Below are 15,611 nucleotides of genomic sequence, written 5' to 3'. Positions count from 1 at the left end.
ATTGTATTGATTTGCCCAACTTGTTTTCACAGTCTCTCTTCGAAAAATAACTGATTGTTTTATATTTATAGCAATGTCAGGATCAATTAACACAGATCTCAGTAGTTAAATCTTTCATCCCATTGCTCTGGCTTCAGGGCCGTTGGGATCCAGGCACCACAGAACTTACTGCTTATGACTCCTATGACTGAATTTAATTGTTGACTTTAACTCACAGTGTACGTTCTGAAAAAACAAAAATGTTCACACGTGCACGAATGTATCTATGTGTACATAGCACAGGTCTATCCTGCAGAGTGCTCTCGTATTGCACCAATTGTGGACCTCAGATTATAGGTTTTTTTGCCAAAACTGAAAGAGAAAGGTAGTAAAATCACATTTGCCTTAAGCACCGGTGTGCGAGCGTCCATACACACAGACACATATATGCACACACATATACACAGACACATGCATAGGTATACCCAAAACAAGACAAACAACCAAACCCCCAAACCAAACCAAGCCACCCAGAACCACAACAACTCATCCCTTTAGTTCCACATGGGGGCGACTGTTTCTTCAATTCGTGGGAACCAAGTTGAATTTGAGAAAAGTCTGACCAACTCTTGGCTCTGATCATGATGGTCAAACTCAAGTGGACTCAACACACAGCTGGGGAGCTTTCCTGTCTATTCTTTATCCTCCTTGCCTTTTCTGGAGTCAAAGCCAGCAGAGTAACTCAGATTAAACCCCTGGTGTCCAGATATAAATAGCTGTGCTGATTGAATGGATTGCTTTCGAGGGGGATGTAGCTAGAGTAACCATTTTTCATTCAAATGATCCAGCCTCGTAGAAGTGGCTTCCAGGTCCAACTATATTGAATCACCATTAACCTACTGGAGAGAACAGAAACATGGACACATGTCTTCTTAGTAGATGAGGATGCAAGGTTGCCTGGTGATGGGAACAATTAAGTGGGAGAATTTACTCATAGCTCTCAAAGGGTCCTGACTACATTTCTCCTGTTAAAAGAACACAGTCCTCCCTCCCCTCCCCACCCCCGATTAGCGCAGTGGAACCTTGTGGTTCCAATTCTTGGAGAATGGATGTGTGCTGACTAGTCGGTCTTTGAGAGAATGTTCTGGGTTTTTCCAACTGAAGGAGTGACGGGAGACTGGCAGCGTCCCCCACACACACTGTGCAGAACCTTGAACTCTACCTTTTTACCTGCGAACAAGAATGAGCTAGAGTTGTTGTTCACCAGGCAGTGTGTGCAAGTTAAAGTTTGTTTGATAAGCACCATTCCGGCACAGCAATTAAAACATCCACGTGGTCAGAGACGGGCGAAGGGCTTTTCAAATGTCGCATTCACAGAGACTCTGGATGAGTGTGGAGAAGGTATTTCTCAAACGGTCTCAGTGCTGCCGTTGGGCCAGAGAACAACAGGAGGACCATTGCTCTAGGGAGGTCTTGTCTGACAAAATCATGACAGAGGCACATATTGAAACTATTCTAGTTGCCATATCATACCACATACTGCTAGGTTAGACTGTGATATCATGTACTAATTATTTATCCAACCCCGTCCGTCAAAAATGCTATGGGTTCAACTTCAACGAACATAAACTGTAATGGAAGCTGGGTGTGGTGGCTCACACATAATTCCGGCACTTAGGAGGCCGAGGCTGGTGGTTGCTAAGAATTCCGGGACAGTCCAAGCTGTAGAATCAGAGCATGCCTCAAAACAACAAACAGCTGATGAAATCTATGTCCTTTCTGGGGTCAATAAACCTCTGAAATCTATGGTGTGTCTCACCCATGCACACATTTCCCTCCAGATCAACTGTGTTTGAAGCACGTGGATGGACACTGAAGCTGTCTTTCCTCAGTGTAGGCTACATCTTTTGGAATTGAACTCAGGACCTCTGGAAGGGCGGTCAGTGCTTTTAACCACTGAGCCATTTCTCCACCCCTAGGCTACATCTTTTAACACACGAGTAATCCTCTGTCCACTCCCATGGCTTGAAGTGGCCTCTCTTCAACACTGGCATTTTCAGGGCGGCAGTTGCCTTGGCACCGGCAGCGCCTGTGAACCCGTAAGGAAGGCCGATCCCCATCCGTAACTCGGGTCCACTGGTTGGGTGCTTTGCTGGGGCGTGGGGTGGTAACGGATGCACGCTAATGCTGCCTGAATGGAATGATGGGCAGAAAAAAAAAAGTGGTCAATTTACCTTTTTCCACAACCGTAAGCGGCGGAACAGGAAACTGGCGACTTTATACTAATCTCTTAATTAAAATATTTTTATTGGCTTATGAAGTTTGAAAGGTAGGAAACTCCAGAGGTTAGTTAAATACTATTCTGTGCTTCTTTGGATAAAATACAGTTTACAAAACAGGGGAAGACCTCTAGAATGAATGTGCATATGAGCATACAAATGAATCCCGGGAAGAGATGCTTGGCCCTCATTACTTACACCTTTATGCAATTACCTCTGCAAAATGAATACACTCACTAAACAACACTTACTAGAAACTACATCGTGAAGACGGTCCGGGAGAAAATTCCCATAAATATTGATGACCTCATTCCGCCGCTTCTCGGTAATTAGTCAGTATTTGGCTTTTATTACTACAAAAGTTGTTCTACAGAAATTATAATATCTGGTCCTTAAGAAAGAAGGAAACAAGGGCTTTTGGCAATTGTATATTTCCCCCCAGAACGGTGCTAAATAAGTCATGAAGTCAGGCTTTTAAATTCGGTTTCTGTAGTGACTGAGGCAGAGGATGCGAGAGAATATTTGAGCCGAAGGACAGTAGCTGTGATATAAATAATGGAGGGAATTAACCATGTGTGATCCGACAAGTGGAATCTAAACACGATCTAATCTTGTAAAGAAATGCGCATGCGTCCTCAGCGGTGTTAGCTCAGGGGAGCCACAGGCTCAGTCCCCACCCCCAGACTTAGTTTACATTTTGGATGTGAGCCGGTCAAGGTTTAGGCTCCATTTTTCTAAATAAAGCTGAAATAATAAGATGGCAGCCCGCGTCGAGTGTGTTGTGAAGCCGTTGATGGATGAACAGTAGTCTTAAAATTTTTTAGATTCCTTGAGAACTCAGAAGCAGTAGTATTTTCCCCTTCTCAAGAAGTTCCTTCAGGACCAAATTCAGGGGACATTCGGGGAGACGTAAAGAAAAAAAAAAGAGATAAGATTTAAAAATGACCAGTTCTAATCCTCCGTGTGAGAAAGTACATCCCTCTACTTAATGCTTAAACTGGAACCCTGCTCCTTTGTCACAGGGAGGTGGGTTTGAGCAGGGCGGCCTTCTCATTCCGTTCCTCAGACTAGAGCCCTGGGTGTGGTCACTCATCTGGGGGCCGTGAAGCCCAGCTGTTCAGGTTAGCAGCCACCAGCCACCTGTCACTGTTGAGCACTTGACGTGGGGCTAGTCTGCTTCAGGAAGTGCCCTAAGTGTGAAATACACACTGGATTTGAAAATGGAGTATGGAAAAAAAGATAAAACACCTTGTTAATAATTTAAAACTATTGATCAGATATTGAAATGTGGCTTCCAGCAGGCATAAAATTACACGTTTGGCTTCCACTATATTTCCACCAGACAGCGAAACCATAGGGTAGCTTCTTAAATAGCAAGAGAGCTGTTACAAGCCAAAGAGGCACGATAGAATTTTCTACCATGCTTTTGGAGATAAAGCAAACATCTAGGGCTTACTTAAACCCTTTATGCCTTTACGGCTTACATGTGTGCCACTGGGCTGACACTTGCCTATCATGTTTGAAACCCTGGGTTCAATGCCTGATTGCAACCCCCCAAAACCACTTCTTACCGTTTATACCAGAGAGAATCCCAGGTGTTGCTGCTCCCTTTTTAAGTCACAGAGGAGGACACTAAAATGCTTTTTCTTATTTCGTGGGACAAAGTATTTTTATTTGAGACATGCAGAGAGTGAAGGCAGCTAAAGGTTTCTAGTATATCTTTAATAAAGGAAAGCAGGCGTCCAGAACTTTTGGGAACAAGTTACTTTGCTTTTCGTCTAGCGCCTGGGCTGAGGAGCAGACATTACCTTATAAAGGCTGCAGTCTAAGCATGCTAACAATGGTCATTTTCAGTTTTCTCACTGTAGGTCTGATCACGCGTCTCACGTGGTCGGCCACTCCTCTGTCTTTTCCGAAGACATACCTGTTCAATCCCTTCGCCCAATTTTGGCTTGGGTTGTCTTTTCTTTCCTATTGAGTTATAGGACTTCTTTTTATTTTCTGGCTGTTATTAGGCTCTTAGATATATGATTTTTAATATTCCCTTCCATTCTGCTGGAGGAACATTTCCCCCTTCCTTTATAATATCTTTTGATAGACAATTTCTTTTCTATCCTTTTACTGTTTAAATTCCCTCACCACCGTGACTGTTTTTCTGGATGCTTTCTTTGTTAATCTAACAATAATGTTCTCTATGTGCACTGGCTACATCTATAGCAATCAAGTGTTCACTTGCTGCTTTGGTAGCTTTTGGTATAAATGTATTAAAGATGCTTTTTAAATTATCTGTGTCAGACAATCCAAACACCTGCCATCTTCTTGTTTTTGAAGGCTGTTTCTTGTGGCCTCAGTGCATGCCTGTTATCACTTTTGACATTGAGTTGTCATTTTGCTTGGACCTTTAGTTGATGGAGATTCTTTGCATCCTGGAATGAAGGAGGCTTTTCCAACAAAGGGTTTGTACTTGCCTCAGTTAAGGGCCTGGGACATGGCTTCTCCAGGACCAATCTCATAACATTGCCTTCAGGTTAATTTTTTTCCAAGCAGCTTTAAACATGAATTTGTGTGCAAACTTGTGCGAGACCCAGCTTTTGGCCATAAATGCCCAGGGTATGATTCCATCCATTCTCTTCACTGTTAGGTTTTGAGATGTGAATTTTCCATGTTGCTTCTAGGGGAGAAGCAGAGGGTTACGTTAGTTTCCTCCTTCAGTGAGGGTGTGCCGTGGGCTCCAGTTTTATGAAGGTCGTAATGTAGGACATGCCAACCTGGGTGGTCCCTGTGCTTTGTCTTCTGTCTCCAGAGCATGCGAACCGTGCTCAAGTTCACGGAGTCCTGCCAGTCTGCTGGAGCTGTCAGAGGGTCCTTTCTTACCACTTAGTCCTCACGTGGATGCAGTAAAGGTGGTATTTTTATATATTAGTCAGGAATTTTAGCCCTTGCCTCAGTGAGGGAGGGAGCTGGTCCTGAAAATTAGCACACCACATTGCCAGAAACTTGGCTACCTCATCAAAAGACACCTTTTTGTAGTTATTTGAACTAGAGTGTGCTTGATAAACCCCACTCTCAGTAAAAACTTAGTAAAATGGACCTCTCTATGCCTCTTACTTCCAGGCATAGCTGTCGAGGAAGGGAAGGCAGAAGCCACCAGGAGCAGATGGCAGAGGGAAGGCACAGATAAAGGTAAGTGGAGGAAAAAGACACTGTCGGGCTAATAATCCCCAAACTTCGCCAAACAGACTTTCTCAAGTGGGAACGGGCATTTGTTGACCATATGTGGGCACATCTAAAGTGCATTCCGAAGCTCCCAAAGGGAACAGGGAACACAGAAGCCACTGACGAAAGGATGTGCCAGATTCCAGGTATGCCTTGGTGGAGGTCAGGTGAGGGCTACCTGGAAGAAGCACACCGTGCCATTAGGTGGGGCAGTCGCACAGATCTCACTCTCTGGCACCCTTCCTGGCGTGCTCCGTGAGCATTAGTCAGTCTCAGGTAGCTGGCTGTTAGGCTACAGCCTCCTCCCAGCACTCGTGGGGGATGCCCTTCGAGAGCAAGTGCTTCACGAGACACCTGAGTTCAGAGGCAGTTGTCACTTGGTCCTGAATGGAGGAGACTTTGAAGAAGGATGTCTGGGAGCCAAGAGTCAGGAAAGCAAATGATGGGCGAAAGTCTCTTCCGGTGGAATATGTGCACAGTCTTTGATGAGTACTTGGTTAGTAGCCTTTCGAGGAGTAAGTCCAGGTTCGAATCTTCTATCACACCCCCTGTCTTCCCTCCTCTGACTGATGGATGGGTCTGAAACTGTGTCTCTGAAGAAGTCTGTCTGTGTTTCTGTCTGTCTGTCCCTGTCTCTCTGTGACTGTGAGCTTTTGTGCCTTTTGTTGTTCTTTCTTTCTTTGAAATGCCCAGAAAGGATCACAAGGGGAAGGAGTGGGGTATTTTACAGAAATCATTCTCAGAGTCTTACAAGGGATTAATGAACTGCAGCTGAGTCCCAGCTCGCCGGCACTACAAACAAGACCACAGACACTACTGTTCGTTCAGTGATATCCAAACGCTTCCGGGTTCAGCATTTGTGGTGGATATCCATTGAGGAAGAGTGTTTTCAACCTCTGTGTTTTGCTTTGTTCTGCACGTCAGCTACATACTTGTTCTGGGTCAGAGGTGCAGTAAAGAACATAGATCACAGCTAAGCATTGGTTTGGATTTCAAGAGATGATTACACAGGAAATCCAAGAAAAGCCATGTTGATTGTTACATTGTTGTCTTAAGAGCAGCTTGAACAATCAGTACACAGTAGGATAGCAGTCTTGTGTCTTAAGTGACTTCAAAGTGGGTGATGAACTCTGGCTGTGAGGTCCAGGAAGGGTTCCAGTGTTTTAGAATCAGAGAGATTTCCATATTATAAAAACCACAGCTTATGGCTTCTCCAGTCATGGGTATGTAACCAGGTTTGCAGAACCAGATGTGAGCTCCTTCATACAGTTAACTGCCCCTCTAAGGGTCCTGCTACCATCACACCGGGAAGCGTCTCTTGCCAGGTAGGTGGTACCTTGCAAGGCTCGATAAATATTTACTAAATGCTCTTTTCTGGTAAGGCCATGAGTCATAGGGAGCTTAGCCAACTTCAGAAAATGGGAAGGTATAAAACCAACTTCAGGGGACTCTGCTTGCAATCATAAGACCAGAAACTAAAGGCAAAGGGCGGGAGAGATGGCTCAGTGATTGGGAGTACTGGCTGCTCTTCCAGAAGACCTGGGTTAAATCCCAGTACTCACACGGTGGCTCACAACTGTTATAACTCCAGTTCCAGAGGGTCCAATATCCTTTTTGGCCTCCACAGGCGCCAGGCATGCATATGGTGCACAGACATATATTCAGGCAAAGCACTCATACACATAAAAATTACTTAATTAAAAACAAAAAGAAAATAAAGATATGCCCAAAATATAGACGTGCTGCAGACTGCAAAGACACAGTCATGGAATTTGTTAACCTCTTTCTCCTGTTGTTACCCTTTGATTGAAACCAGTGCCCCATAGACTGTGAGATAAACTTTTATTACCTGCTACCCTTTAAACAAAAATTACTTCTCTGAGAGCTTCATACAGCATGTTTCAATCATATCTCTTCTCAGATCTGCGTTCCTTTCCCTACCCACCCAACTCGGTGTCTTAAAAAAACTTTTTATTAGTAAAATCAGAATATGTTTCATTTATATTTAATAGCATTTGATACTCTGCCGACTGAGTTTTGCTAACTGTCCAGGACAATTCTTGTTAGGGTTGACAGAACATGCTAGGTGGTCTAAAGGTGTCATTTCTGCATAAAGACTGTGACCAGTAGGTATTGGGCTATTCCTGGTGACATTGGGCTCTGTATATAAATGGTTGTTTCCTGACTGACTGGTTTAAAGAGTGCAAAAAATAGAATCAGAATATTGCGCACTATGAGCTTACTTGTGTTTTGCTATTAACAGTAAACCGGAGGTTAGAGGGATGAGCTAGGAGAGTTCATTTTATAATAAGTTGTTATAATAACTTTATAATCTCATTATCATCATGACATGGCAACAGAACTAAGAACGTCAGAATACTGTCTTGAGGGTTGTGTGAGAAAAAGATGGGGTTGAAAGTTGCGCTCTTCAAAAATGTCACAGCGATAATGTACAATTTCCCATTTTTATTTACATTTTACTTGTTTTTGACTAATAATAGGAAAAGTTAAATGGTCTTATGCTATACTGCTAACTTTGCAAGCCAGATAGGCAACTATGGTGGCAGAGGCCTATATTCCTAGCACTTAAGAGGTGGATGCTAGTCTCTGCTCCCAAACCCCGTGGGAGAGAGACCTCACCGCCTAATCAGGTGGGCACTCCTGAGGCTGCAGAGCGGAGGAGACCACCAACACTGCCCACCCCTGCCCACATCCCTGGCCCAAGAGGCAACTGTATAAGGCCTCTGGGTTCCCGTAGGGGAGGGCCCAGGAGCGGCAGGACCCCTGCCTGAGACACCGCCGGAACCTGAAGGAAACAGACCGGATAAACAGTTCTCTGCACCCAAATCCCGTGGGAGGGAGAGCTAAACCTTCAGAGAGGCAGACACGCCTGGGAAACCAGAAGAGACTGCACTCTGTGCACATCTAGACGCCAGAGGAAAACACCAAACGTCATCTGGAACCCTGGTGCACGGAGGCTCCCAGAAAGAGCGGCGCAGATCTTCCCGGTTGCTGCCGCCGCGGAGAGGACTTAGGCAGTACCCCACGAGCAAACTTGAGCCTTGGAACCACAGGTAGGACCAACTTTTCCCCTGCAAGAAACCTGCCTGGTGAACTCAAGACACAGGCCCACAGGAACAGCTGAAGACCTGTAGAGAGGAAAAACTACACGCCCGAAAGCAGAACACTCTGTCCCCATAACTGGCTGAAAGAAAACAGGAAAACAGGTCTACAGCACTCCTGACACACAGGCTTATAGGACAGTCTAGCCACGGTCAGAAATAGCAGAACAAAGTAACACTAGAGATAATCTGATGGCGAGAGGCAAGCGCAGGAACCCAAGCAACAGAAACCAAGACTACATGACATCATCGGAGCCCAATTCTCCCACCAAAGCAAACACTGAATATCCAAACACACCAGAAAAGCAAGATCTAGTTTCAAAATCATATTTGATCATGATGCTGGAGGACTTCAAGAAAGACATAAAGAACTCCCTTAGAGAACAAGTAGAAGCCTACAGAGAGGAATCGCAAAAATCCCTGAAAGAATTCCAGGAAAACACAATCAAACAGTTGAAGGAATTAAAAATGGAAATAGAAGCAATCAAGAAAGAACACATGGAAACAACCCTGGACATAGAAAATCAAAAGAAAAGACAAGGAGCTGTAGATACAAGCTTCACCAACAGAATACAAGAGATGGAAGAGAGAATCTCGGGAGCAGAAGATTCCATAGAAATCATTGACTCAACTGTCAAAGATAATGTAAAGCAGAAAAAGCTACTGGTCCAAAACATACAGGAAATCCAGGACTCAATGAGAAGATCAAACCTAAGGATAATAGGTATAGAAGAGAGTGAAGACTCCCAGCTCAAAGGACCAGTAAATATCTTCAACAAAATCATAGAAGAAAACTTCCCTAACCTAAAAAAAGAGATACCCATAGGCATACAAGAAGCCTACAGAACTCCAAATAGATTGGACCAGAAAAGAAACACCTCCCGTCACATAATTGTCAAAACACCAAACGCACAAAATAAAGAAAGAATATTAAAAGCAGTAAGGGAAAAAGGTCAAGTAACATATAAAGGCAGACCTATCAGAATCACACCAGACTTTTCGCCAGAAACTATGAAGGCCAGAAGATCCTGGACAGATGTCATACAGACCCTAAGAGAACACAAATGCCAGCCCAGGTTACTGTATCCTGCAAAACTCTCAATTAACATAGATGGAGAAACCAAGACATTCCATGACAAAACCAAATTTACACAATATCTTTCTACAAATCCAGCACTACAAAGGATAATAAAGGGTAAAGCCCAACATAAGGAGGCAAGCTATACCCTAGAAGAAGCAAGAAACTAATCATCTTGGCAACAAAACAAAAAGAAGAAAAGCACACAAACATAACCTCACATCCAAATATGAATATAACAGGAAGCAATAATCACTATTCCTTAATATCTCTCAACATCAATGGCCTCAACTCCCCAATAAAAAGACATAGATTAACAAACTGGATACGCAATGAGGACCCTGCATTCTGCTGCCTACAGGAAACACACCTCAGAGACAAAGACAGACACTACCTCAGAGTGAAAGGCTGGAAAACAACTTTCCAAGCAAATGGTCAGAAGAAGCAAGCTGGAGTAGCCATTCTAATATGAAATAAAATCAATTTTCAATTAAAAGTCATCAAAAAAGATAAGGAAGGACACTTTATATTCATCAAAGGAAAAATCCACCAAGATGAACTCTCAATCCTCATCTTCGGTTGGTTTATATACAAGTGTGCAATTTCTAGGCTTGAAAGTAAAATGATGCTATCTGGTGCTGGATAGAGGAGCCTTATTTTTTATTATGGCAGCTTGCTATTTTTGTAACATGGTGATTTGGTTGAACACAATAAAGTACAGTAGTAACTGATCTCCCCTTCTTCCTGGATGAGTGAGGAGATGATTAAATGTTGATGTCAGCATCCTTGAGCATATTCAGATGAGCTTCTGCTTCTGTTGAAAAGGATGCTGTGTTTGATTGTGATCCGAAGCTTTGAAGCACTACTTGGCATCTCCTTCCTTGGAGGTCTCACTGTTTAAACATAACAGATTTGATAGCTTGTTGGTAAGGTGAGGTCCAGCTTGTCTCCACTAGGTCATCTTCATGTGAATCCGGTGGTTATACGGTTTTGTTCTTGGGATATTTCATTTTTTTAATAACGGTTTTAGCTGACATTCATGGAGAGAATGAATCCTTAGAACTGTGCCACTAGTGAAAGGAAATCCTGTCCAGAGTATGTTTCTTTACAAAGCTGTGTCACACCATCCTTTGGGCCCTCTGCTGGAAAAGTAGAATCAAGTCTCAAATAATGCCTTTTAAATTGTATCCTCTAGTATTATAGATGTAGGACAGTACTGTATCATACCTCTGTGGATGTAAAATAGCTTGTACCTGCTTTATGATACGTAGTAGTGACCGTGCTTTATCAGAGCTGTTTTTAATGATGTTGCTCAGAATGTTTTCCTTCCAGATGATGATTGAGAAGATAATTTAAAAAAAAATGGTGCCAGGTAAAAAAAAAAAAGAAATGTAAATAAGAAATACTCAAGTTAATAAAAAAATCTGTATACATAAAAAAAAAGAGGTGGATGCTAGAGGATTAGGAGTTTAGGGCTATCCTTAGCTCCCTAGCAAGTTATACTCCGCAAACTGTATGTACACACATACACACACACACACACACACACACACACACACACACACACGTATGTGTGTAGAATTGGCTCTGCTGAGAGCAGCTGTTGCAGAGGCCCTGGGTCTCATTTCTCGTGTCCACCCACAAGGAGGCTCACATTCTTCTGTAGCTTCATTCCCAGGGGATCTGATGCGCTCTTCTGACCTCAGCAGGCTCCAGGAAGGAACGCGGTACATATAACCCTCATATTCATAAAATTGTGAAGAAAAAAGGTGCTATTTAATTTTACTTTATTGTAGATCCCTTTAAAGAAAAAAGCCTGGTAAGTTACCTCCTTGGTTCATTTGGTGTCCACAATGCTGCTGATTCGGAAAGTGTGAAGGCCACAGACACTGTAACTAATGTCAAGTCTCTATACCTAGAATCAGAAAGAATTCCAGGTGGTTCCCGTTCTCCTGACTTCGTAATCCACAATCTCAAGCACTTGTTCCTTTACTCAAATTTATATTTAATTAAAGAAGCAACTCCGTAAGTGTCAAGAGCATCATTAATGCACAGGGAAACCAAAAGCACGGAGGGGCTCCATGACAGGGTGTTTGTTCCCCATGAGAGCAACTCTGTTCAGTGGCTTACACCCTTCTAACACCCACTCACGAAGTGAAGTCCAGTGATTCCTGATTCTTAAGCCACCACCAGGAATCAGAGTGTCCTTTAGTTAAGTCATGCTGATTCATGGAAAAGTCTTTATCTTACTAAAGGACGAGCGTTATAACTGAAAACACGTTCATTACCACTAATGGCCTTTTCTTCTGTTGCAAGCTCATCACAATGCGTCCTTAAGGAAAATCTCCATGTAATTGGGGTCAGACTCACCCGCAGCGTCTCACTCAGCACAGCACTTTCTGCGTTGCTCGTCTTTCCCACAAACATCATCATTAATGATAACACCTATCACCCTTTACTTAACCCCATCCTCTCTTGGAATGTTTCGGTCATTTCTATGTGCAGACGACCATTCTGTTCTAATGCTGTAGTTAAAAGGCTGAGTACAAATCTTTACCTTCCCATGAGAATATACACGTCACACCTTTGGGTTCCCGTATTATTTTCCCTTCTCTTCTTCCAACAGTGTTTCCTCTGCCTGTTATCGCCGTGTGACTTTTCCTAAAACACCGTTGATTATGTCATGTGATTTTATGCTCAGGAGTGATTTCTCGTTTCCTGCTGGGAGTGGAGGAGGAGCTGGGAGGAGGAGGGCCCTGCAAAAATGTTCATACAGGGCTCTCGGCCTTTGATAGTCTTGTTACTTTTGACTTCTGTATTGCCACGGAAGCTCCTCAGGGGTTCTCGCTCCTCCAGCACGCTGGTTTCAGCTGAGCCTCTATTTCTACTTGCCTGGCTACTTCCCCTGACACAAGTAAAACCTTCTAACATAAACTCAGGCATATCACTTATGTCTCCCAAAATATCTATCTTTCCAATTATGCAATGTAAGTTTCTAATCCATTTTCTTACCCTTTTTGGATTTTCTGCACATGCTAAATTATGCATGTGTGTGTGTTTGTAAAAGCATCATGAAAATTCTGAAAGTGCACACACCACAATTTACTAATGTGAAATGGTCTTGGGATGGATTTACAGAGATTAAAGAAAATATTATTACACTACATACTTCTAATTTGTCATTATTTGAATGTAAAATGTGAAATATCCCCACAGACACTTGATTAAATACTTGGGTTCCAGGTGTTCGTGATTTGTTTCTTAACATAGAGTCTAGCTATGCAGCTATGGCTGTACTGGAACACCCTATGCAGACAAGGCTTGCCTCAAGCTCACAGAGGTCTGCCTGCCTCTGCTTCTCGAGTACTGGCATTAAAAGGGTGTACTACCAGGACTGCCCCATTGGTACTTTTATAAGTCTGTGGAAATCTGGCTATTAGAGATTGATAATTAGTGGCAGGACTTTGAGGGCTGTAGCCCTTCTCAGCCTTAGCTCTTTGTTTTACAACTCTCTAAGCTGTGACCAGTGTCCTGCATGTTTCTAGTGCCATAGAAAGACATACATACATACATACATACATACATACATACATACATACATACATACTGGGGAGATGGCTCAGAAGTTATGATCACTCACTTTTTATCCCCAGGGAACCCGATTCCCAGCATTCACTTCAGATGACTCACAACCACCTCTAACTTCAACACTAATGGATCAGCTGGTCTCCTCTGCCCTCTGCAGTCTTCTTCAAACACATAGTCTTTACAGACAGACAGACAGACAGACATACAGACAGACAGACAGACACACACACACAGGAACACACAAAAGACATGAACATGCACAGACACACCTGTGCACACAAACACATGCACACACAACACTCAAAGAAGTTAAGTATGATTTTGAGTTGGGAGAGACAGCTCTAGGCTTTAATAATAAAAACAGGGCTTATTAATCTATAGAAAGTCAGCCAAGTTTTAGAAGTTGATAGCAAAATACATTACGTTTTCTTTTTGAGACAGGGTCTCACCTAGACTGGCCTCACATTCTCTATGTAGCCAAAGACAGCCTTGATCTCTTTGTGTCTTCTTGAGTGCCAGGGTAACAAGTGTGTACCACATTGCCTTGTTTATATGGTTCTGGGGAATCAAATTGGAGGCTTTGCACATGGTACCAACTGTGCTAAAACCTATGGCTCAGAAAAGTGCATTCTGGGTGGTCAGAGCAAAGTTATGGATGGAAATTCATTAGCATTTGTCCTAAGCTTAAAATCAAAACAAGGGATTGGGGATTTAGCTCAGTGGTAGAGCGCTTGCCTAGCGAGCGCAAGGCCCTGGGTTTGGTCCCCAGCTCCGAAAAAAAGAAAAAAGAAAAAGAAAAACAAAACAAAACAAAACAGACAGTCACTTTAATTCCACTTTCATTGTATCTTATAACCCTGGAAGCTTTTAAAAGTGTGTGTGTGTGTGTGTGTGTGTGTGTATGTGCCACATAGCACCAGTGTGGAGATCAGAGGGCACTTGCAAAAGAGTTGGTCCTCTCTTTCCACCATGTAGGGTTTGGAGACTGAACTGAGGTTGGTGGCAAGCGTCATTATCTACTGAACCACCTAACGAGTCCTGGGTGTTTGCTCTTAACTGAAAAAATAAATAAATATTGTTTAGTTAGCTTTTCTCATAACTGAGACAAAATACCTGAGGGCAGGAGATGCAGGGTGCTTGTTCAAAATCATGGTTTTAGATTACAGTCCAGTATGAGAGAGGCAAGCATCATGGGGTAGTTGGGGCCCCATCTACCATGTGGGTATTTCTCTTTCTGTTCATTGTGAGAGAGGCAAGCATCATGGTGTAGTTGGGGCCCCATCCACTATGTGGGTATTTTCTCTTTCTCTTTCTGTTCATAGTTCCGGTGGAAGGTGGGAGAAAAGTCAACTATGAAAGCAAAACCATAAAAATTGGTATTTATAGGAGCCCCTGAGTCTCCTGGCATAAGAATAAATCTTGGGGGTGGAAAGTTTCCTATTATCACATACTTATGTAAATTTAATATGCAAATGACTTCATGAATGTTAATGATTTTATAAAGGAAGGTTTGGGGAAAATTCAACAATAGTCAAAGAGAAAAAATTGGTAATCTAATTTTAACTGAATAAAAGAGGAAAAGAAATATGAACTGCTTAAAAATAGGAAATGTAGAATATTGCTGACTTTCTAAGATATGGAGAAGCAGATTTTTGTTTTCTTTTTTTCACAGAGTCTCACTGGTTAGCTTTGGCTGGTTTGGAACTCACTGTGTAGACCAGGTTGGCCATGAACTCACAGAGACTCAAATATTTCTGCCTCCTAAGTGCTGGGATTAAAGACTTGTGACACCACACTTACTGTTTTATTTTTGTTTTTTGTTTTTTAAGATTTATTTATTTTTACTTTATGTATATGGGTGTTTTCTTCTGCATGTATATATTTGCACCAAATACATACCCAAAGCTGGAAGAAGTCATAAGAGGCCATCAGATCCCCCTGGGGAAAAGTGACTAAAACAGAGCCCATGTAGCCTAAGGTCACAGTAGGAGAAACTCGGTAGAAAGTAAGATGTTTGGTCAGTGAGTGGGCTGACCTTAGCTGTGGCTCTGAAGTGCCTAACAAGGTCAAGGAAACTGGAACTCAGCGACTCTACCCAAGCAGAGGCTGACTCATAGATGTGCACCATAATCTAATAGGTAAGGAGTTTGGCATGGCGGTGTGGACCTGTAATTCCAGCACTGGGACGACTGGGACAGCGGGATAGAGAGTTGTGGGCCAGCCAGTGCTGCACAGGAAGACCTTGTCTCAAAGCAACAGTACATAATGAATAAAGACACATCAACTCCTCGTAGAGAAGGCGCCAAGTGTGTTAGAGAGGAAAGGTTTCCTACCCTCAGGGCTTGGTGA

General features: G+C 42.9%; 1 long non-coding RNA gene across 1 annotated transcript in view; it reads left to right on the top strand.

Annotated features, from left to right (window-relative positions):
* LOC120101577 (uncharacterized) overlaps window positions 1-15,611 on the top strand; it is a 106,740-nt gene that overhangs the window by 611 nt on the left and 90,518 nt on the right. Inside the window, exon 2 of the long non-coding RNA XR_015683607.1 lies at window positions 5,373-5,441. This is a non-coding gene — a long non-coding RNA (uncharacterized LOC120101577). The remainder of the gene's footprint in view (window positions 1-5,372; window positions 5,442-15,611) is intronic.

This window comes from Rattus norvegicus, chromosome 3 (genome assembly GCF_021556685.1).
Source record: "Rattus norvegicus strain SHRSP/BbbUtx chromosome 3, alternate assembly SHRSP_T2T, whole genome shotgun sequence".
Classification (NCBI taxonomy): domain Eukaryota; kingdom Metazoa; phylum Chordata; class Mammalia; order Rodentia; family Muridae; genus Rattus; species Rattus norvegicus.
The sequence above is the reverse complement of the archived record's forward strand: the minus strand, read 5'-3'. Positions and strand labels throughout refer to the sequence as shown.